General features: G+C 40.5%; 1 long non-coding RNA gene across 2 annotated transcripts in view; it reads right to left on the bottom strand.

The window, feature by feature from the left end:
- LOC129188398 (uncharacterized) overlaps positions 1-24,438 on the bottom strand; it is a 222,253-nt gene that overhangs the window by 113,190 nt on the left and 84,625 nt on the right. The window contains exon 2 of one of the 2 annotated variants that reach the window (XR_008572615.1): positions 13,785-13,879. The exons of the other annotated variant lie outside the window; for it this stretch is intronic. This is a non-coding gene — a long non-coding RNA (uncharacterized LOC129188398). The remainder of the gene's footprint in view (positions 1-13,784; positions 13,880-24,438) is intronic. 2 annotated transcript variants of the gene reach the window in all.

Genomic DNA, 24,438 nt, shown 5'->3' with positions numbered 1-24,438 from the left:
TAGACCAATTGACAACTGATTGATGGCATATCTCTGCAGCCTGACAAAAAGCAGCATTAGCATATCTAAAGCGACGTACAGTAGAATGGGAGAAAACAGTGAATTACATGTTGCCTCTGCTCCGTCTTCACTCCGTACCACTCTCTATCTGTCTTTCTCTGCCTCGCCACACACTCCCCCATTCAGACTGTGCAGACAGGAAAACAAAACAAACCAAGTATGAATCTCGTCTCTCCTTTAAGCCCTTAAACAGTGTAGCTTGACAGTTTCTTTAGAAGGCACAGAAAAGGCCTGAATGGAGCGCAACAAGCACACACATACACACACAGAATATTCATCATCGGTAACGGTGTGATTCCCGCTTCTGATATGCCCTTGAACAACACACATCTTACAAATATTTTTCGCTTAGCGGATGCACGTACTATACACGGGTTCCTGTTGCGCATGTGATTTTAACGTGTTTATGTTCATAATTTGGATTTCTGCCAAGATTTCAGAGAAGAACATATAGGTGGTCCTCGGTGTATGGCATTCTGAGTTTTGTCGTTTCACACGCTACCGTAAATTTATTGAAACATTTCTTTCGTCCAGTAAACACGAGACTCGTCAATGACTTACAGCGGAAGAATACACTACACTACTTTCTACACCGGACTGTCGCGATGTCACAAACACATCACGTTCAAAGACATTCAGTAATCACGACACTTTTTAACACCACACATACAGTAACTGCCAGGTCATTACATTATCTTTGGGCACGTTCAAGGATCTGCTCCGATGAAAGCGTCAGTAATAACAACAGCTTAGTGCTTTTATTATTGAGGTTATTACTTTCACTGCATTGTTGTATTTAGTGTTTTACGACTGTACCTGATGTCCTTCATGTGTTCTGTGAACAGTGTGAGTGACTTAGGAGTTAATTTAGGTATAATTTAGGTAAGCTAGCTACTGTAAGAGCTGACTTACCGTAAAACTCGACTTACATCGCAGTCCACGACCGGAACTTGTACGTAACCCCAGAATCACCTCCATCCATACATTTTCTATGCCGCTTATCGTCATGAGGGTCGCGGGTATGCTGGAGCCTGTCCCCCCGAAAACCACCTGTAATTTAAAAATAACTCACATGCTTGAAGATTGAACAGCCATCATGGCTGACATGACACAGAACGCCAAAATATTAAGTAATACTTCATAAGACCTCACTCAAACTGCATAGATTTTGCTTGTGGCGTTTTTGCTGTTTATCACAGAGAACAGCTGCCTAGAGGGCAGTACGTTTCAAACATACTGCAAGCATTATATCCCGCCCTCTTTCTGCTTTGAGTACGTAGAACTACACCCGACGTAACACGCACACTAGTTATGTTTGTTGTCAGCTAATGATATCGATTAGATTAAGTTTAGCTACTAATGTTAGGTATCATTGAATGTATAACCTACATAACAACATCGTGACTGCAACTTGATAAGCCTCTCAGAGACTGCTTTTATGTTTGTGGACACGCTGCAGAAATCTAACAGTACCATTTTGGAGCATTAAAGGGGTTCTTAAAAGTTTCTAATTATTCTCGAATAGTGAAAAACGGAGGCTACCAAAGAGATAAACATGGATACTGCCATTGAAGCAGTTTTATCACATTTGTTTACTAAAAAGCATGATAAATAACCGTAGTGGAGTCATTTTACTCACTTCTGTCCTCACCTGCTTGAACAAGTGAGACAATTGTGGCAGCAAACCTACAGTACTTGCGGATCTCATTGGCTCATGATGGAGGTGACAACATGTTTGTTCATCTTTTGGCCCTTTTTCAAAACAGGTTCTACCCACTCTGTTTGGATCTGAATTCACCAATCAAGCATCAAGGACATTCAGGTCTGTGGTTGTTTATTCTCACAACAAATACTAAAATGTGATGCCATTTTAAGGGTTTTGGTTTATTAATTAACTGAAAATGTGTCTTAGCTGGTGGTAATCTTACTTATCTTTTTCAGCGTCATGGTGGAGAATGTGAGTCGTTTTTTCCTCTTATTCATACACAACATAAAATGACAACAGGGGTGTCCAAAGTGTGGCTTGCATAATTAAATTAATTAATTATAATAGGATATACTATTAAATATCAGAACTATTTTCACTTCACAAAGCTAAGATGTGGATGTTTTGTTCAAATAGCTTAGCATATACCGTCCTACATTGGATTGGTTTTAGCATCTTTATTGTACAAAAATGTATCAAAGTGGCCCCCTGCATCCTTCAATGTTGTTGTGTGTGTCCCTCAGTGGACACCAATGGATTACAACATCACATTACAATGACGGTTTTGCACCAAAAAAAGAATGGCTGTCCTTCAATAGAGCTGAAGAAAATTGCATAAAGAAGTCAAACCTTCAACAATGCGCCGTGATTTACACATTATGCAAGAACACAACAACAGACTAGTTCAACCACCTGAACACATAGCTATCGACACACAGGAAGCCAGGACACAGTGGTTCATTCATTCATTTTCTATGCCACTTGTCCTACGAGGGTCACAGGGGTATGCTGGAGCCTATCCCAGCTGACTTTGGGCGAGAGGCAGGGTTGCCAGCCAGTCGCAGGGCACATATGGACAAACAACCATTCACACTCATGCTCCTATGGACAATTTAGAATCGCCAACCTGACATGCAATGTTTTTGGAATGTGGGAGGAAAACAGAGTAGCCAGAGAAAACCCACGCACATGCAGGCTCCACACAGAGATGTCCAACGGAGATTCACACCCAGATCTTCCCAATCTCCTGACTGTGTGGGCAATATGCTAACCACTAGGCTACGATGACTGGTTCCACTGACAACAGGCCACACGGTGACCTAGTGTTTAGCATGTTGGCCACACAGTCAGGAGATCGGGAAGATCTGAGTTTGAATCTCCGTTTGGGCATCTCTGTGTGGAGTTTGCACTCGGGTCTCCTCTCACATTCCAAAAAATTGTCCAATAATTGTCCATAGGTATGAATGTGAGTGTTAATGGTTGTTTATATGTGTCCTGCGATTGGCTGGCGCCTGACTGTACTGATTGACTGTACCCCGCCTCTCGCCCAAAGTCAGCTGGGATAGGCTTCAGCATAGACTGGGGTGTACTGGTGGGACTATACTATAATAGCTGCTGATGCGTGTCCCAAATGATACAATATCCCACATAGGAAATGTGTCAAAAACATCCTTGCCTGCAAAGTAGTTGAACAAAGTTAGTTATTTTAGCCACCCGCGTTTCATCGGGATTTAACACCACTATTGTACACGTCTGTGTAGGCTCTCAGTCGTACAGGAGTTGTCCATCGAGGGAAAGGCTTCTTGAGACGTCATCTGTACTTCTGTGAAGAAAGTGTCGAACGTTTCACTCCTCATCCGAAGAGCTTCGTCAGCGAACTAACAAGTGCTGGTAGCCTAGGCCTTAAATACAGTAAGAGTGGGCGGAATTGGTGTGCCAACACCCTCCTCCTATGGTTTCTTAGACTGGGCAGAGTAATCCTGCCATTAGCACCTCCGAACAAAGGGAAGTGTAGCTCCCTGTAGTTGGGTATGAATGACTATGATACTGGCTAGTTAGCATCTATTGTTCTGGCTACCACTATTGTACAATAATGCCAAGCCTTGTTGTAATAGATTTGGTAAATTAAGGTCTATGATCAATGACAATGAATGAGATTTTTTGGAAAATTATAGAAAATGCTAATGGGGTCTTAGAATATTTTGACTAGTAGACGATTCGATTCGGAGGAGTCTGATTCGACCATCAGTCTCGCAGTTGAATCGTACAAAAATGTCGTGTGATGACGATGGTACCATGCCTACGTGGGGGTGCCCACGGCTGCTGCTGAGCATTCATTTTTACACAGAATGTCTTTGTTTTTATTATACATAGCCTAATTTGATACAAAATGAGTTTAATTTGTCTATTTAACGAATTGATAATGATGTGTGTGTTTAACTTTAAACAGAAGACGTATGCTTAGTATGCGTTAATAAAATCACCCGCTGCAGTTTCACAATCCAGTGGAGCTGAGGTTGAGCTGAGGCTTTCAGCGTGGGAAAATCTGAAAATGCCGGCTTGTCGTTTTCGTAAAGACGGCCAAACCTCTGTTTTTCAAAAACGATGACGTTACCGATCCATCGCCAGCCTGTCGCCATCACGTGACCAGAAGTGAGCTTTGACGACAAGCCGACATAATATCTGAATATTTCGACAGATATGACTCACCCCAGTCGACATTCTCCTGATATTTTGTTGTCTTTTTCGCCAAAATTGCTCGTACAAATAACTTCACTTCTTCGTAAGTCTACATGAGCCTTGGAACCCGGAAGTCGACGGACTTATGCGCATGTGGTCTTTCTTCTTCTATAGTTTGGTGTGTCACGTGGTTCCGTCCGTTTTGTTTACATCGGCACACGTAGGTGTGCGTTGCGTATTACATCGTTTTCACTCAGTGATCTGTTCGCGTCTGGATGCAACTATTTACTAATCTTGCACAGCGTGGACGTAAATTTACGTAAATCCCAGGAATGTTCCTGTGTGGGGCCGCACGGTGGTCTAGTGGTTAGCATGTTGGCCACACAGTCACAGTCTGGAGATCGGAAAGACCTGGGTTCGATTCTCCCTTGGGCATTTCTGTGTGGAGTTTGCATGTTCTCCCCGTGCATGCGTGGGTTTTCTCCGGGTACTCCGGTTTCCTCCCACATTCCCAAAAACATGCAGGTTAGGTTAATTGGCGACTCTAAATTGTCCATAGGTATGAATGTGAGTGTGAATGGTTGTTTGTCAATATGTGCCCTATGATTGTGCCCGGCCTGTCGCCCGAGGTCAGCTGGGATGGGGTCCAGCGTGCCCCCGCGACCCCAGTGAGGAGAAGCGACATAGAAAATGAATGGATGTTCCCGTGTGGACAGGGCCTTATTGGCTCATAACGTGTCACTAAATAAACAAAGGTACTGTTTTTGCACACCTACCATGTTTGTTTATCTGAGTGTTTTTGCCTTTTTATTTGAGGTGGAAAAAAGTCTCAAGTAGGTATCCCCATTAGCTGCATGTGCTCTAAAAACAAACAAAAAAAAAAAAGTTTGACAATTAGTCAGCTACGGGGAAAATTTAATTGATCAGATTCCACAATGAAAATCCTTAGTTGAAGACAGCCCTAGAAAATGACCTTTTTCTTGTGGTCCAAAAATTATTTTTTTGTCTATCATAAATACAAATGTCCATTTTGAGGCCATATCTCGTGTTCTCTCCGTTAGTCTGTCCTGCCTCACCCCACACTTAGGTAGCAATCAGTAATTGCTCATTCATAGTGTGAATCTTTAAATTGGAGGCCGAGCTAGGCTAAGATAATGACTCATTCTATGTCGTTAGCTATCTTAGCAAAATTACCGCTTGGCGCAGATCTATGATGGAACTAGGCTACAATGAAAGTGATTAGTCTTGTGTCTTCTATACATGCGCTGCAGTTCAGCGGCAAACAGAGAGACGCTGTTTTTCTCCCCCTCACGCCTCTTTAGCCATACAAAGAGGTAATATAGTATAATAATAATTAGGTTGCCAGTTAGAAATGTGCGCAAATTATCGAAGTGTAAAAGTGAAAACTTTGTTTATGTCTGTAAAATGACACTTTTTCTGCATTGGCTTTAATTCTTCTAATTGGTCATATATGTTGGTAGAGCAATAGAAATAATGCTTTGAAATATCACAGTATCAATTTTATCATCAACATTTTGAATGTTTTTTTTTTTTATATGACAATGCTTTTGTGTTTAGTGCTATAGTATACATATATATTATTATTATAAATGCTAAAATGGGGCCAGAGGATGCACAAAAAAATGATGGGCTTTGCTGGTGCAAAACGGCATTTGCAGTATTTTGAGGGGGGGGAGAGGCACACAACAGACTAGATAAGGGTAGCGTGTCAGTCTCACAGTGTGAGGCTGCCAGTCAATGTGAACATCCCAAGGAGAGACACTTGAAATAGCCGTCATTACCTGGCACCCACTGTGCACGACATGCACATATGAATCTGCCAGTCCAAGCAGTCATATCCAGAAGACAAGTGATCATAATATTTCCCACAAGAGGAGAAATAATCAGAAACTGAGGTGGCCTTGGCAGAGAGCTATTACATACAATTACATACAATACAATATTGTATACGTGGTGTTGAGTGGAATGTCTTAAATTAATAATTCAGTGACTCATGGTGTGATTTGCTTTTTATATCTTTATTAAAGTTGATGCCGTACATACATTTTTGGGAAAATTTGACATCAGGACCCTCAAATGATAGAAAATCAAGAGTTTTTCAAGACAAAATTGGGGAAAAAAGAAAAATTGAAAATGCAAAGCGGTTCGTCTCTATGTACTTAATATTTTAGCTGAACTATGTACATGTACAATGCACTGTGATAGTACATTGTCAGCAGTAGGGGTACATTTTTACGATTTTTTCATTTTTTCCCTCAAGGTCCACTCTATGTACCCCATATGGCAGAGCTATATTCATCTAACTTGTTGAGGGGGCCACATTTTCAGACAACAAAGAACCAAGGCCCGCACTCTGGATCCCTTCACTATTGTTCTTATTATTTACTGTGTATACGTTTTAATTCATTATCACCCAATGACTAATGCGTTTCAGAAAGAAATGCGTAACGTCATACATAAAATGTAATTCTGCCACAGTTTCTTTTCAAACAAATCAGAGCGACTGCATTTACAATAACTAAACAGGCTTTTCACAGTAGGGATTCCTTTTTAAAAAAAGCGCTTGCAATATTTTACCTGGGTATTAACCAAAGAAAATGTGTACAAAAAATGCATTCGACGACTTGATACAATGTATATATACGATGTATATATACGATGTATATATATATATATACGATGTATATATATACACGATGTATATATACGATGTATATACTGTATGCGATGTGTGTGCAGCCAGGGTTGGTAGGTGAGGCAGAGCAAAGTTTAAATAAAATGAATAATGATAACATAAAACAGATATTAATATTTGTCAATTGAACTGCATTCTAAATGTATTTTCTGAACGAATCCAGTTGTTTTGATCATGTTCTTAAATAAAAATCGCTGAATTGCAGTAGGCGGGGTCAGTCGTGTGGGAGCTGGTGATTGTCACTGCAGCAGTTCTTCCACAGACAAAAATTCAGCGTTTTTTTTTGTTGTTGTTTTGGACAGCAGCAGCAGCACTAGCTAGCAGAAAGTCAAATGCATTCAAGACATTTGTATGCTCTGGTGAGTGAATGACATAAAAATACAGATAAAAGGTAAGAACAAACATTTTCCAGTTAATACAAAAATAAATAAATGGGACTAAGATTACTAACAGTGGGCCTCATTCATGAAACGTTCTTACGCACAAATGTGTTCTTAAAGCCTTCTTACGAAGATTTTTGGCATTCACGAAACGTGTTCTTAACTCACAGTTCTTAGATCTAAGAACAAATTCCACGAACGCTCAGGAGGACTCTTACGCAAAAGTAGCTGGCTGGACGTGCGCTGCGCAGAGAGAGAATGTGAAGGGACCATTAGATTTATTTGCTGAAAGCCACGAATATTTGATGTCCCGCTTCAGGCTTCAGGCTTCCCTCTCTGTTCTTGCAGGTGTGCAGGATCATCAGAATAAAATCGCAATGAAACGTGGTGTGTCTATTGCACACGGAGCACCCCCAGATAACGACATGCGCCCCCAGCCACGTCTTGAGCCAGAGCACGGGGCTGCTGTATTAATTAGGCAGCGTCTAATCAAATGTAACCACAGAAAAAATACATTGTCACACACAAACTATGTATTTTGACTTTATTTTTCCATCATGATTGTGTAAATATTTTCTAGAGTTTCTGAAATGGTTTGGTTTCTGATTGATGGCCCACCTCCCGTTTCCTCCAGATCCCTCCGGTGCAGTCTAATTTTTTTTTAGTCTATTTTAAGTCAAAACGCTTCTTTTTAACCTCTGCGGTGGCGCGTTTCTCCGTGGAAACGGCATTTATGTTTCCTGCAATGGTGCTCCATGCCGACTCTTTTTGGATGGCCTGATGACCGGTGGATACACGTGAAAATAAGGTGGTCTTGTGTTCGGTCACTCCTTGTAAAAGCACCTCTATTTCAGTAGAATTGAAGTTTTTCTTCTGTTTGTTGCTCAGCTGCTCCTCAGTCTTGCCCTTGCGCGTTGCCATCTCCGCCTCCAGCTGCCTGTTGCGCACCGCACATTTTTTACCTTATATAGGAAATAATAGGCGGTGACCTGTGCAAATTAGGGCTCACATGCACGGGCATCGCAGTTGGCATTCATCAACCTAAGAACACCGGTGCGAACGATTATCCCTACTTAAGAACGTGTCGTGAATGTGGCGCAGTTTCCAACCCGCGCCTTCTTAAGTACAGTTCTTAAGAAGACTTTTAGGAAGATGTTTGTGAATGAGGCCCAGTAACCTTTTGGTAGTGGTCCGAGGCGTGAGTGCAATGCTGACGTGCTGCTGGGGGACTGGATCGCTAGCCGGTGTGTTCAGGCTAAATGTCAGTGCGCCAGTAACGTAGTTCGATCGGCGTAACAATGTTAATATTAATAATAACAATGTCGCTGTAGCACGTCACATTATATGTAAATGGAGCGTTGTTGGTGCTTTTTAGAGTCTTTATCAGAAGGCTTTATAGGCGGAATGAGTGTTTCCCATACATGCAGTAATGAACAGTCTTTTTTTATCTGTTTTTATATCTTTAGAATGCACAGAAAAGAGAAGGATATATGTGTTGGTGTCTCACATAAGGATTGTGGGTGATGGGTAAAATAAAAATACTTTAATGAGCAATGTATTTGTAAGATATTCATTTAAACCACAACTGTCAACACCCAGTAAGATAAGGGTCGTAAAAATCTGAAGTGACTCGTGCTAATCCAGTTCCTGGATTTTGGATAAGCTGATGAAGTCCGCTTTCCTTTCCTCTCCTCTCCTCTTTCACTGGCCCATATGGTGTCACTTTAACAAACCGACTTTGAACAAACGGCATGATGCAAACTTTTTGGCATAATCTACCTACTCGCTTCTGAGAAGCTATTTTGCACAATATGAATCAACTAGCGCTCCTGATGTTGTCTACTACTTTCTACAATCAATTACGCAACAAGGGCCGTGATAATGCTCTTAACACGCATTACTCGTAGTAATCCCCATCTCCAAGCCAAAGCTGTTGTATGTGGGCTGTAGCGCTGACAACAGGTGCTAAAGCCTCAGCTAACCCTGCTAACACCGCCTAAGCTCCGTAAGACAGGAAATGCTGGAAGGAATACTTAAGAGTGCGTACTTAATGAATTATGTACTTACACCTATGCAACTACATGCACCCATCACTGACTCTCATACACAACGGGTGTGGATGTAAGACAAAAGCAGCATGTTAAATGCAGGAGATGATCGTTGGCAAGCATTTACATGATAGTGCAGTACCGCAGGAAATCGTTTGGCCTTCCTAAATCCTCCGGAAGGACAACTGTCAGCCCTCAGGCCAGTATTTGCAGTGTGTGTGTGTTAGCCAAAGAATAGCGCATTTAAAATTGTAACTACATTTACCATTAAGCTTAACACAGCATAAATCACTGACATTAGCACATGGCACATCATTCCAAACAAAGGAGATGTTAGCCTATGCAGCCAGGGGTTCCTGACAGGGCACTGGCATCCACATTCAAAATATTTAAAGTATTTTATGTTAAATTATTCATTCAATGTCAATCTTGCATAGAGACGCTGTAACAGCAAAGGTATGCGTCTGCAATAATATATATTTTTTTTACCAAATATGTGTAACAGTGAACAGATAAACAGTTAAATTATTAGCCTTGCATTGTAGGTTTATTACATATTCAAAACACCGTCTTGTACTTTACTCAGTCTGCTTCTCAAAGGGACCGTATGCAACTTCTTCTTAGAGCATTGAATTGTTCACAACTTGACTGTTCAGGTTGTCTTAGAAGGCTCAGACTAGGGCTGTCCTACCGAGTCAGACTTGCGTTTGTCCCATCTATTCATTGAGCATGACTGAATAAAAGCTGATGAAGCGGCGGTCCAGTAGCGATCGATTCAGTGCTGCGAGAATACATGGCCTGGATGAATGAGAATATTCACAGGCGTAAAAATAAATAATAAAATAACTGCCGTCAACGACTGTCTGGTATTCATGTGCATGTCGTGGTGCGTACACACGCACAGAAGCAGTCTCAGAGGGGTGACCAACAATTAGGGTTGCCAACCGCCCCTTGAAAAACGGAATTGTTCTGTATTTAGAAATAAAAGTACGCGTACTGTATTGACATGACAAGGGACACATTTTGTCTATTATTACCGTGAGGATCAAAACTTAGTCTGTAAAATGTCAATAGAGTCCACTGACGACTGCTCGTCACAGGCTAAGCCAGTCGATGCCAACGTGTCGATTGCTCACCTATCAAACTCATTGCCGTTTGACTTTTCTGGCATCTTTGTTTACACACTTTGACCGGCTGTTGCTCTGCATCACATGAGCTAGCTAGCCAGCTAGAGTTATCCGCAAAGCTTCTGGCTTTCGGACTCCAGATGCGAGTACATGATCAGTACATGTTATATCTGGGGAGTTGAATCTCAGCATTTGCACATGGACCTGGTTGAGAAGTGAAACAAACTGTTAAAAATTGAGCGAGTCCAGTTGCTCTGATTCAACACTCAGTCGGTAAATTTAATAATAATAGGAGGACCATTTATTGTATAAATCACCCCTCTGCCTGGGCCAATAGATCCAATTGGGCATGAAACGCCTCCCAGTCCTGTCATACTATACTTGATAGTCTTCAGCAGTGCGCTGTTCTCCAGCAGTGCATCGGACGGATGGCACGTTAAGCCCACACTCAATGTCCTTCCCGTCCCGCTCAAGCTTTGACCAAGTCGTGCATAAACATGGCACGCACTTCGTTGTGGCGTAGCAAGCGAAGAGCAGGGAGTTGGCAAGTCGAACAACTTTTCTTGTTGTTAGAATAAGCTATACATTCAAAGATAGCTAATGTCAGTAGCTAAACTTTGCCAAATTGCTATCAAACATGCGTGTGTGACGCAGTGTGTACTTTACCTACTCAAAGTATTGTTTTTGTTTTTTTTTTTAAGTGATTGAGTTTATTTTACAGCGTTATTATGTCGGTAGTATACACAATAAAAAATTGCTAATTATGGTACCTATAAGACTCACTCATTGAACAAAGGACTAACGAGCTCATCACCCTGTTTTTCGTTACTCACCAAAGGCAGTCAATGTTGCAGTTCTGTGCAGATTTAGGAGAGGACAATCTGACCTATCTTTGTTGGAGGTCTGATTTTTTTCTTGACGGTGAAACTATTAATCAACATATTGATTAGTGGTAATTATCGTTCCACTGTGTTTAACTCAGCAGGTGAAGTCTGCTGTGCGTGTTTGGGTATTCATGCATGTATGTGTGCCTCCATACGTGCACGTGCATGTGTGTGTCTTTGTCTCGGCTGTCACCCTGAAGGTTATCTCTGCCGTGGCAGCATTGTCAGGTGACAGCCGTATCCCATGATGCCAAGCGAGACGTCAAAAAGTCCTTCCAAACGGGGATCCCTTGATGACTTGTAACACACACTCACACTAAACACACAAAGTATATGTGTGTGTGTGTGCGTGTGTGTGTGTGTGCTGCAGACGAGGGGCTGCTCAGACTTTGATAAGCTATCACATGTCCCGGGCTATGGTCTCTAACGGCACATCAGTCCAAAAGCAGTGCTTGACGACCAAATCAAGCGCACCCAGCCTAGAAACCATGGCAACCAAAACCAAACAAATACAAACCGGCAATATATACAATACATACATTTCACATCTGAAAAGAAGGGAGCCTTTTATTTATGACTGGTTTCCTAAAAAACAAACATTCCTGATAAGAGCGTGTAATTGAGAGGCACGCTGGTGGTCCACTTTACCAATGTTGACATCACAAAGGTCATGAGAGGCCTCCTATCATTCAAGCAGACACACAACTACTAAAAAAATATAAATAGTACAGGTAAACAATACAATTATTTTTGGAATGGAAGGATCACTCGCCTAAGCAGCTACAGTACATTTGCATTAAATATGTGGCTCTTTTCATACTTGTGACTAAGCTAAATATCAAGGGGGCTATTTTTTAGAATACAGCCGTCCCCCGCTACATCGCTGTTTGAACATTACTCCCCCACTCAATCACAGTTTTTAAAAAAATAGTTAATAAATGGCCGCTGTTAGTCAAAAAATGTTGAAAGACAAGTTACTAGTTACTGTGTATGTAATATTCTGGTCACTAGGTGTCAGTAATGTTACACTGATGAGACATTACATTAGTTGAGATTACCTTCACACTGCATGGAGTCAGCCATGGCATGTTCGACGTGACACAGTGGAAAAAAAGGTTCTCCTCCCATTCCGTGTGGAAATGGTAAGCCAACAAGGTGTTCCTTATTTATTTTTGAGAGTGTTGGCAAGCCTACTGGTCAACCTGTGTTAATCTAACATTTAAAAAGTCAAATACAACCGGATTATGTTTAAAATCGTTTGTTCTAATGTTGTTTTAAAAAGGTTTCAACCGAATTCATGTCATAATTTACTGCATACAATAATAATAACGAGGAGAAGCGGCATAGAAAATGGATGGATGGATATCCATATGTCAGTTGCTTAACTCAGACTCCTGTGTGCTTGTAAATGTGCTGATCGTTAACAGTTGCCATATTTCCTAAGCGACAAAATGTCACATACAATACTTTATTGGATTGTTTACTAACTTCTCAATGTGATGTACATGTCAAAGAGCCCCTTTGAAAAATGAATCACGGTAAGCCAATTTCACCTCCCACTTGCGTGTTGTTATGAGAAGGAAAAAAGACTCTCACACCAAATTAGATTTACAAAATGAATTAAAAAATAAGTCCGACAGGATATGTTGCAGTCTTACAGTGCCCTGGACCCCGTTTCATTCACCGGTTCCCATCTTCCAGCCGAACGAAAGAGAGTCCCGATTGATTGTATCATGTGTCATTTTATACTTGTTTCTCTGCAAAGATAACTTTCTTTTGGATTCCTTGACGAAGCTTGTGACGCCAGCAGACGATAGCCGGCTCCTTCGCTGGCCTGATAACATGACATAAACAAAACATTGTTTTCCTCAGCTTCTCGAGGCTTAGGTCAGTTTTGTCTGTTCCCTTATCTGGTTGCTGATCCCGGCTGGCGTACGCTATGAGCGAGCTCTCACTATTTGACCTTTGACACACTTAAACAGTCATCTATACAGCTAGTTGTTTCATAAGGCATTACTTCTATAGACTACCGGTAATCACTCACTACTTTATGAGATTAATTCAATAAACAGTTATATCAGTTATAAGGCACTCAACAAGCATTCAATCAATAAACATCAATGCAAACAGTTATTGTAAAATCTACTTGTCATAATTATTTACCCACTCGGTAAATTCATGTTTTCCTACACTGCCCACCCCCGTGTTTATTAACATTGCAAAGGAGGAGGCCTTCACTGATTCATTTATTTTGATTGTGTGGAGATTTTTGCCCTACAGTTTTTGATATATTAACTTGTTTTTGTTGTGTGGTATTCTTACATAGACGTTAGATTTTGATGAGAACCAAACAGTAAAAAAATAGCAAAGAACATAGCTAAAAAATCAGTCATTTCAAACTTACTGCGTGTCAGCTGTTGATTGACGTGTGACCGGTCCAGTAAGTAACCATGTTTTGGCCTATGTCAGTGGATGCTGCTGGCTCGGGCTCCCCCTGATCTTGCACAGGAAACACAGTAAATTAATCATTTGTTTGACTGTGTCTGTGTTGATCATATGTAATGTTGAAGCAGCAAAAAAATGATGATGATGATGCAAAAATGTCCAACACATTAAAATATAAAATGATAATAATAAATACACATATCAAATTACTAAATATACAATATTAATTCATATTTAAATCAACAGTACAGTTAGCAAATGTAGGAAATTTGTCATTTTATAGCTATACCATTCCACATCAGTAATCCCTACAAAAGAGTGTAATGTTTTGAGATGTACATTTTTTTTTCAGGGTCCATATTAGAGGAGTCAGTAGTCAAACTGTTACAATCCTTTAGGATAGGGAAGGCAGAACTGGTAAAAAAAGAAAGTAAATTTCAGGAATAAAGCATTGAATTAAAAAAAAAAAATCCTAAAATTAACCTAAACCATCTCAGTTACCTCCTTTGTGTTCAAGATTGTGCTTGAAATATCAGGACAGAAAACAATTCATGCCCAGCAACTCGATCTCACACGTACATCATCAATATGCCATGTACAATTACAGAGTTACAGCGCCTTGGAAATGAGACATGACAGAGAAAGCATGGCTGTACTCCAAGAACTGTGTTTTCCTTCACTTACTTGTATATGCTCTCTTTCTCTCCTTGTCTCTGTCACACACGTACTGGCACACACACACACACACACACACACACACACACACACACACACACTGCATCAGGGAAGAGTTGTAATGTCACTGCTTCCATTACCCGTCCTGTCAGAGCGACACTCTGGTGATGGCATGTCGATTTTGTGTTGTCGCTATTTTGAGGGACACTGAAATCCACATAGTTCCTTGCTGGAAGGACTGATTGGTCTAGCTGTTTAAGCCTTGACATGTTGTGGGCCATTATTTCTTCAACACACTTGAATTTAGGACTGAAATTACACCACGGGAGAGGTTTTGACAGACAAGCAGATATCCCATATATTTCAAACATCCTGATTTGTCTAAATGAATGAATACAAAAACTAGATTAGTATAAAATTAAATATTTCCCATACCGAATGATGGGAAAACAATCTATACAATTTGGAAGCAGAAATTTGGAGTACATTTGAGGGGCTTTAGGTTTAAAATGCATTCACAAAGGAAACAACAACCGTTTTCCCCTCACACTTTGAAACGAGATGCAGGGGCGGACCTACCATTAGGTAAACACAGGCAATTGCTTGGGGCACTGAGATTTCTTCAATTTAAAGTACATACTACTGTTTTAGTCTTAATTCACGTGCTGAAAACTACATCAAAATGCATAATCTTTCAAAAGCATTTCTACCGCTGCCCCTCCCTTCTCATGCAATGGACTATTCCATGTTACAGTTCAAAATCACAACAAACGTAGACACGAATACAGCAGCACCGCTACTGTCAGTGTCAGCCGAGGAGAAGGAGAATGTAGTCGATGAAGCTGAAGGTGACGCTTTTCACCACAACGATGTGAGTATTAAAGCAGTAGACGATGTCAAATGTCGGTTAAAGTTCTTATCAATTACAGTAAAAGCGATGAGATGATTCACTTATGTAATAATAATCCCCCAGGAAGATTTTAAGGGCATTAATATTTCAAATAGTTTTCGGGAGGGTATAATAAACATGGCTATGTAACTAGCAACTTAAGCTGACAGATAGGCTACCTGTAACACATTCCAAAAGCAGGAAAAAAAGTGGCTGAAATTACACACTCACACTTTGTAAAAATGTAAAAAATAAATAAAAGAAAATGAAAAAGAAGGATGTGGAAGGTCCCAATGACTAAGTTTGCCTTGGGCCCCCAAATGACTAAATGCGCTTCTGACTCTATGCAGAAGCTGCCAGACAAAATAAGTCAATCGTAGGACTGCTCTAACCACATCACATTCTTTCTAGTGTTACTCATAGTGCCAAGCCAATTGTATCAAGATTACATCATGTACGGACTGTAACAGGACAGGGTGGTATTACAATTTATGTAGGGAGGGGGTTTCAAATGCGAAAAACATATAGGCTTATTAATAAACAACAAATGATCGATCAGGGATATTGCAAAAATAAAGCAGCATGACCATGCCAAAATAACATCAGCGTTTCAACTGTCTCCTGTCATGTTCACAGACAGTCGGAAATGACAAAATTCTTTCATACTACAGTACACTGCCCCGTCGCTGATCCCCTGAAAGCGACAGTGATAACTAAGCACTTATTACTTAGATAGAACGAATGTTAGCGCTCAGGCTTTCATTGTTCGTACTGTCTGTTTATACATGTAGTTATTTTATTTATTGTTTTATTACTGTATTTCATGCTCTTCGTGTGTTCTGTGTGTAGTGTGAGTGACTTAGATGTTCATTTAGGTATAATTTACACCAAAAGGTGACTTACATGACAGTCTAGGAACGGAACTCGTACGTAACCCAAGGACCACCTGTACTCACAGTTAGGGATATTCGACTTTCAGGTGAAATTTCAGGATGACCCTAAAATGCACTTTGCAGGTAAACTTTGAGCTCCAAACTTTTGAATGCACATGTTCACCTGTGAATAAATAGTAATAATACCCAAACAAAGTAAAAACATGATAATAAAGTTGTTGTAATGATGATAATAAAGTTATGAAAATAATGTAATTAAAATGAAAGTTAAAGACATATGATGAATGATGATGATGCTTAATGTTAGAATATGATAACAATTTGTAATAATGCGAGAAAAAAAAACAATGTATGAGAATTTAGTCAGAAAATGACGAGAAGGAGGATTATGTGAGAATTTTGACTACTTTGTTCTCATCACGTTGCAACTTTTCTTGTAACTGTGGTATTTTTTTTATACGCCATTGTGAATTAAACATGAAATGAAAATCATGCTAAAGTCACCAAAGTGATGGAAGTCGTTCTCTGTCTAAAGAGGTGGATCCAAATGGAAATGAACTTTGGTGCGGTTCAGTTAACTATCCCAACATGCCCACCATCAAACCGACAGCACTGCAAATTTGAAGGCAAAAGTTCAATTGTATGGTTCGTCCCTCAGATTAACATCCATCCATTTTCTATGCACTAGGGTCACGGGTATGCTGGAGCCTATCCCAGCTGACTTTGGGCGAGAGGCGGGGTACACCCTGTACTGGTCGCCAGCCAATCGCAGGGCACATATAGACAAACAACCATTCACTCACATTCATACTTATGGATAATTTAGAGTCGCTAATGAACCTGACATGCATGTTTTTGGAATGTGGGAGGAAACCGGAGTACCCGTACAAACTCCACACGGAGATTCGAACCCAGATCTTCCCGCTCTCCTGACTGTGTGGCCAACACGCCCTCAGATGAACATACATTTTTGAAATCTAAATGAAAAATACAGTAGAGCAGAGGTCTCCAACCGGACGCTTGCCAGCTGATTTTGAGTAGCTCAGTAGTCAAAAGGATATTTGCTTCAATTATTTGTATATTTAGAACTGTTCAATTTAGACCTTATGCTTCTATTTAATGCCGTTGACCACAAAATGGCATAAAGACTATGACACCACAGTTTGTGAGTGGAGAAAGGGAGAATACAATTACCTGGCTGAATGAGTATATTATTTCTAATATTACTGTTATCATTTTTAATATTATAATATTTTATAAAAGTAGCTCTCAGAAGAAAAGAGGTTGGAGACCCATATTAGGTTTTAGACTATCCGATCTGCACCTGAACGACTAATGTTCAACATGTTTCCCCCATCTAGAGTCAGATCCACATCGTTATCTTCCATCCAATCTCACTTATTCACCGTCACCATCCTTCTCTCGCTCCGTCTCTCTCACTTCTCGTTTCTTCTGCTAATTAACTTTATTACGCTGATAGCTCGCCGCCGCTGCCTCTGACAAAAAACAATTACTATTTCTTTCCCCCAACCTGGCTCTCCTCCCTCATCATCAATCCTTTTTTGGCAAAGAGCAGCAATTAGTCTTGTGGTTTTGTCTCTGTGCATGGTCCTCAATACTTCTACCCAAAAACTACTAGAATAGCTTCTTCTGAAAGCCTTAGAGGTTAGGGCGAGTATGAGTGAATAGCTTACGCTCACTGGGTTTCAGAAACATTGGGTCCATTTATTCAAACGGTCGCTGTCTTACATTATTCCAAATGGTAAAATGTTCTCATTCCATTTTGTTCAAGACATCAGAAACCGAATGGGATTAATCAGTACTAAGTGGACCATATGTAACCTGCCCGGTCCAGTCAGCCCCGCGTTCGAACCAGGGTCTGCAGAAACAGAGTCAACGGTGCTTACCCCAGCCTGTCAACTCAATGTCGAGCGAGACTCTTCATGTGTTCACCAGTGTACATCCGCGCAGCTGCATAGCTCTTCAGCAAGATCTTACAAATCAGTATGGACTCTGTATCAGGTTCAAACGGAATCATTTTGCAGCAAAATGAATGCAACATTACAATTCATTACGTTTTATAGTCAGTGACATACAGTAGAGTACATGGCAGGTTCACTTTTTTTGATGAGTTGTACAGTGCCCAACAACAAATCCTATCTACTAATCTAATGTACTAGGAATAATTATTATTGCTTATAGGAACCGTGAAGAGGACCAAATCTTGCAGTGTAAACCCAGCCTAATTCGCAATTGCAATTCGCAATTACCAAAAGTATGATGACAATTTTGATGGGGAACAATGTCCACTGTCACACAAATTCAGTGAGGTAATTGTTGATGATAAAACTAAGAACAAGACCAACGACAGCGGTCTATTTTTGCATCATGCCCCCCGCCCTCACGGAACCAGGTTTCCACTTGACCAAAGTGCATCTGACGTGGACAGTGTCCTGTCTGCTGAGTAACCAATGTCTGGGCCTGATACCCGGGGCTGCAGCCAACTGGGCCACACATACGTACGTCAGCCCCATTCATCTGTCATGTGGCCATTGTCCTGCAAGCCATAATGGCGCCCATGTTGCCCAAGTTTGTTGGCAAATTGCCATCTCTTCCAATAAATTAGAATAATGAGATTAAGCCAGATAAAACCACGATTACACGGCCTTACTCAGACTGACGTCAGGTGTCGGTCTTTATGATAACTTAAGGTCTTTTCTTTTATTGACGTGGAGCTAAAGCCTGCGAAAGAAGGCTCAGTGACTTTGATAAGCAGGCTGCTTATCAGATGGCACAGATGCAAATCAGACAGTGAATTGCACCGCATCCATCAGGTCACCGATCACAATCACAATGTTATTGCATATACTTGTCCCTCGCCACATCGCAGTTGGAAGTTTGTGGCTTCACTCTATCGCATTTTTTCAAAAATACACTCCCGATCCAAATTTTGAGACCAGTTGAAAATTAGCAAGAATTTACATTTTGTACTGTTGGATGTTAAGGAGGGCCGCACGGTGGTTGAGTGGTTAGCATGTTGGCCACACAGTCAGGAGATGGGTTCAAATCTCCGTTGGGCATCTCAGTATGGAGTTTCTCCGGGTACTCGGGTTTCCTCTCAAATCCAAAAACATGCATGTTAGGTTAATTGGCAACACTAAGGTATGAATGTGAGCGTGAATGATTGTCTATATGTGCCCTGCCATTGGCTGGCGACCAGTCTCGCCCGAAGTCAGCTGTGGGATAGGCTGCAGCATACCCCCGCGACCCAAATTACGATAAGCGGCATAGAAAATGGATGGATCTTAAGGAGGTTCTAAGTAGAGCTTCAAAATGCAAAAAGAACAAATGGGATCGAGACCAAAAAAAATACTTCTGAGTGAGTAATTTGTTGCAAACAACCATTAAAGTGAAATAGGCTGTTCATCAGATGATGAAGTTTAAGACCAGGGCCTTTAAAAGCCAAAATCTTGGCAAAAGTGTGGATTCAGTGTCATTTTTTATCAGGTATTCACACTGTCGTGGTCTCTTGATGGCAAAGGCAAAACAGCTTTCCCTCTTTGAACGCATTCGGATTGTTGAGCTGCATAAGCGAGGCCGCGTGTAGCGTGCAATTGCTGCTAAGTTTGCTTAATCAATTTTTTTCTTTATTTCCTTTTCTTCTTTTTGCATTTTGAAGCTCTACTTAGAGCCTCCTTAACATCCAACTGCAAAATGCAAATTCTTGCACTTTTTCAACTGATCGTAAAATGTGAATCTGGAGTGTAAATTAAGAAATCATGTTGGTTTGTGGTTGAAATTGTGTATTAGTCAAAAACATGCATATTCAAGCAAATGTGTACGTATTTTTCAAGTATAAGCAGTTTCAAGTATAAAAATGGCTAAATGAACCAAAATACAAATCCAATAAATATTGAAGATAATTCAAGTTGTGAATGTAATATTTTACATTGGTCACTAGGTGTCAGTAATTGTTCGGTGAGAGAAGTACCAGACTTTATCGCCAGAACAACAGGCTTTTATTGCAGGTTTAAATGATCTCATAACAGGCACGATAATAATAATAACATAATAATCATAATAATAACACGGCTATTGTTGCGGCCACCCATTATGCTCCTCTACTAGATTTGCTATGCTCTAACTATGAAAATATTCAAATTATAAATAAGGTATTGTACTTTGCGAAAATTGCGAAAAAACAGCGATAAAAGGAGGAAACTAATCAAAATGATGCGCTTTTTGTTAGCTTTCACCTTGAAATGGCGAGAACTGACAATATATTTTTACTAGGGGTGTCATGAACGATTCGATGGAGTCTGATCCGACGATCAAGCTTGCTGTCAAATCATATAAAAATGTCACGTGATCAAGATTGTACCTTTCTGATTACATGCTGCTGCTGAGCACACATTTTTACAAAGAATGTCTTTCTTTTTGTTATAAATGGACTACTTTGATTCAAAAACACCTGAATTTGTGTAAATACCGAATTAAAAATGACTTGTGTGTATAACAGAAGACCTTACCACTCATTAATATAAATCACCCGCTTCAGTGGAAGAATCCAAAGGAGCTGAGGTGAGCTCTAGCTTTGAATGCTAGGAAGACCGTCAACATCGACTGACTTTTAATGGCTACTAAAAAAAATCATCCAAAGTGGGAAGTCTTTTGAAAAGGTTGAAGATGACTCCAGAAAGTGAATGCAACTTGTGTCAGCAATTTCTTACATGAGACGAGGGTTGGGCATCGTTTGAATTTGAAAGATATCGATGCCGACTCCCGGTTTCAATACCACGTTTCTAACGATTCTCGATTCTGATCCTTTTAAAAGGCAGGGTCATAAAAGTTTGCATGGTTTAAATGAGGGCGCTAACATCTCAGTTCTTTCTGGATGAAACTTCCCCATACATTTTTTTTTAAATGATATGAACTTTTTTTAACCAACTTTACTATGAATGTATTGCACGAGCACACGGTCACAAAAGATGTTTACTTTTGAAAAGCGCACGAAAAAACATTTCCACATATGCTGTTGTTTATGTGTTATTGAGGTCGTGATGCCGCAGGCACCTAAACATGCATTAAACTGGGTGCAAAATATCAAACTTTGTTTGGTTTGTCTCCGAGTTATGAGTCTTGAGCTACCATATTAGCACTAGTATACTTTGCTACCTCAATGTTGATTTAAGCTATTTTTATGACACCCTTACTTTGTTAGCACAAGTAAACAGGATGTAATGCAAAGCGCTGGTGTTGTGTGGTTTGAGAACGTCTCTTGACTCTTGCTAAAAGATATGTGAATAAAACATGAATAAACTTCCATCCTGCGGCCGTAGTTCCTGTGCTTTATTTACGTCAGCGGCCATCCTGAAACCCTCGGTTGCATTGGCATGAGACAGCCATCATTTATTGTTTGACTTCCTTGATTCCTTCTGCTTAGAGGAAGTCCGACATAGCACATCAAAGACGGGGCGCTGTTATTTCTACACCATGGATCTGGAGGTGTTTAAACTTGTTGGTCTTGCACCCTCCTTTGCATGATATCACCGTGCTGCTAATATCATTAATAGCTAATGTTAGTAGCTAAACATTGCCAAACCGCTATCATTAGCTGACAACTATCACTAATGCACGTGTGTTACTTCCTGGGGTGTAGCTTACATGCTCGGAGCAGGAAGAGGGTGAGATATAAGGGTTGCAGCACATTCAAAACTTTAGGCAGCCACTGAAATCAGTCCTTTTAGCACTCGCATCTTGTCAAAACAACATATTTTTCTGCTTTTATATAAGAGATACACTTAGATATTGAGTTTGGCCTGTTGGCCTGTTGGCCTGGCCATCCACGATATGCTCTGTTTCTCATGTGACCCCCTTGGGAAAATGAATTGCCCGCCCCTGATCTAGATCATTGAACATGACAATATTAATTGCAACGATACAAAATGATTTGTGGTGTCTTTTGCCCGCTCTCACTGTTATGTCCATCTCTCCATCTCTCGGTCTCCAGCGGCAGACAGGATAGTATTACACTGTCAGTGGTAATTTCCCTTTCATTTGTCTTCACTAATTATTGTCACATTCATCAGATTCATCTTGGCAAGGGGGGCTCTTGTGAGGATTGCAGCATTTGGTGTTAAAACAGCATTGCTATTAGACCCCAAGGTGTGCGTATGGGAGTCCTTTCGTGAGAGAAGAGGGACAAGTGTTCGTATCTAATTAGGACCAAACCGTGCGATTAATTATACAGGCCGCTTTTTCTTTTACTCTGAGGGCTGAGGATGATGGTGTTGGTCCGAGGAAAAGTAAATATAGGAGGCAGAGAGGTGTAGATATGGAGAGATGGAACAAGTGGAAGCCAAACGCATGAAAATGCTCTGAAAAAACATCAGAGGGAGAGAACAGGCGGAATAGGAGTGAAAAAAAAGTAAGGCTTGAAAGTCCGTGGCTGAATGAATGTATCAGTGAAGTGAAGTGTTTTGTCATGTGCTCTCAGTCTAATTCCCACCTGACAAAGAGGCCTTGAATTGGGGGGAAATTGCAACTTGTCACCCAGCAAATAAACTGCCCTGATAACTGATTAATCAGGCCCACCTGGGACATCGACACACACACACACACACACACACGTGCACACACACACAGTGCACAGACACGCTTGCTCAAGGAAGCAACACATGATCGTTCATGACACAGTCGCGTCTATGTGCACCCACATTTGCAATGTTCACTCAAAAGGCACAGTTCATCACGTGCAAACGATTTCACTTTCAACCATGTGTTTAACTTGAGAGTCTATACGTGACCGTTATAAATGCCGCACATATGTCAGCAAAGGTGACAATCACATTTTTTAAACATGGTTTAATGTGGCCACCATTACATGATATAAATCACAACTATACAAAAGTTATTCAAGACTTCTGAGTGGCTTAACACTGTCTAGTATTTCATTATGAAGGCATTTGTATAAAAACATAATTTTCCTATAGCAACATACTAGCAGTATCATGCATGATATTTGTGTGTTTTCTGAATGTTTGGTTGAACTCTTTGCTATGTAATGAATGAAAAACGATCTACGTAAGCACTCACCATCATGCCGCTAGCATGGTGCTACTTAGAGATGCTCGATATTGGCTTGCTTTCCGGTATACCCGAGATACGGTTATTGTCCAGCACTTATTTTCCGATACTGATATCCAAAGGTGGGATCAAATCCGTGTTTTGCAAGCCTCAAGTCTCAGACGTGCAAGTCAAGACTCAAGTCATGACAAGTCAAATCAGTCCAAAGTCATAGGCCTGAAATTTTCAGGTCCTTACAGTCATAAAAGCATTGTTTAGTGTTTAACAAATAAAATGCCATTTTAACAATATAACTATTGCTATTACATTACATTTGACAAATACAATGAATGCATTTTGAATTGTTTTATTTTTAAATAAAATAAGACCAGTGTGACAAGACTTAAGAGACTTAAAAGAGACTTAAAAAAGAGCATTCAGGATTTAGTCAGTGCACAGAAATGTAATGTAGCTTGTTCTTAAACCTGATTGGACGTTAATGGACGCATCCCATGAGGCAGATTCTTGAATGGGGCCATATTTTACACATTCACTGAAAATGTCAGGTATTTTCAAGTCACCAGACTAAGCTCCAAGTCAAGTCCAGAGTCGAGTTGTAAGTCTTTTGTCACGTCGTGTCCAAAGTCATCGATATTGTGGCTCGAGTCAAAGTCGCGTGACACTAGTCCACACCTCTGATATCAAATGATTTTTATATTGGCATCAGCTCCTCCTTCACGTCAAGTCACATCTCCTGGAATGAACACATAATGCTTCTTTTACGGTGATGCCACTGGATGCATTTCACAAATAAACGCTGTTTGTGCAAAATAAGAGGAATCACCCAATCTTATTTCAAACATTTAGTCTCAACAAAAATCTTAAAAAAAAGACCTACAGTCAACTAAAATAACAGTCTCCTACTGTCAACAAGCAAGACAGGTTCGTCTTAAGCAAAGCAATTCACAGATAAGTATCCAATGAAATAATGCTGGCAACAATACAATTCGGAAAGCTGCACATTTCTATGTGGCACAAACATCCGTATTGGAACAAAGTCAAGTGCAAAGTATAAAACTCTGGACCAATTA

This window comes from Dunckerocampus dactyliophorus, chromosome 10, assembly GCF_027744805.1.
Source record: "Dunckerocampus dactyliophorus isolate RoL2022-P2 chromosome 10, RoL_Ddac_1.1, whole genome shotgun sequence".
NCBI classification, from domain to species: domain Eukaryota; kingdom Metazoa; phylum Chordata; class Actinopteri; order Syngnathiformes; family Syngnathidae; genus Dunckerocampus; species Dunckerocampus dactyliophorus.
The sequence above is the reverse complement of the archived record's forward strand: the minus strand, read 5'-3'. Positions and strand labels throughout refer to the sequence as shown.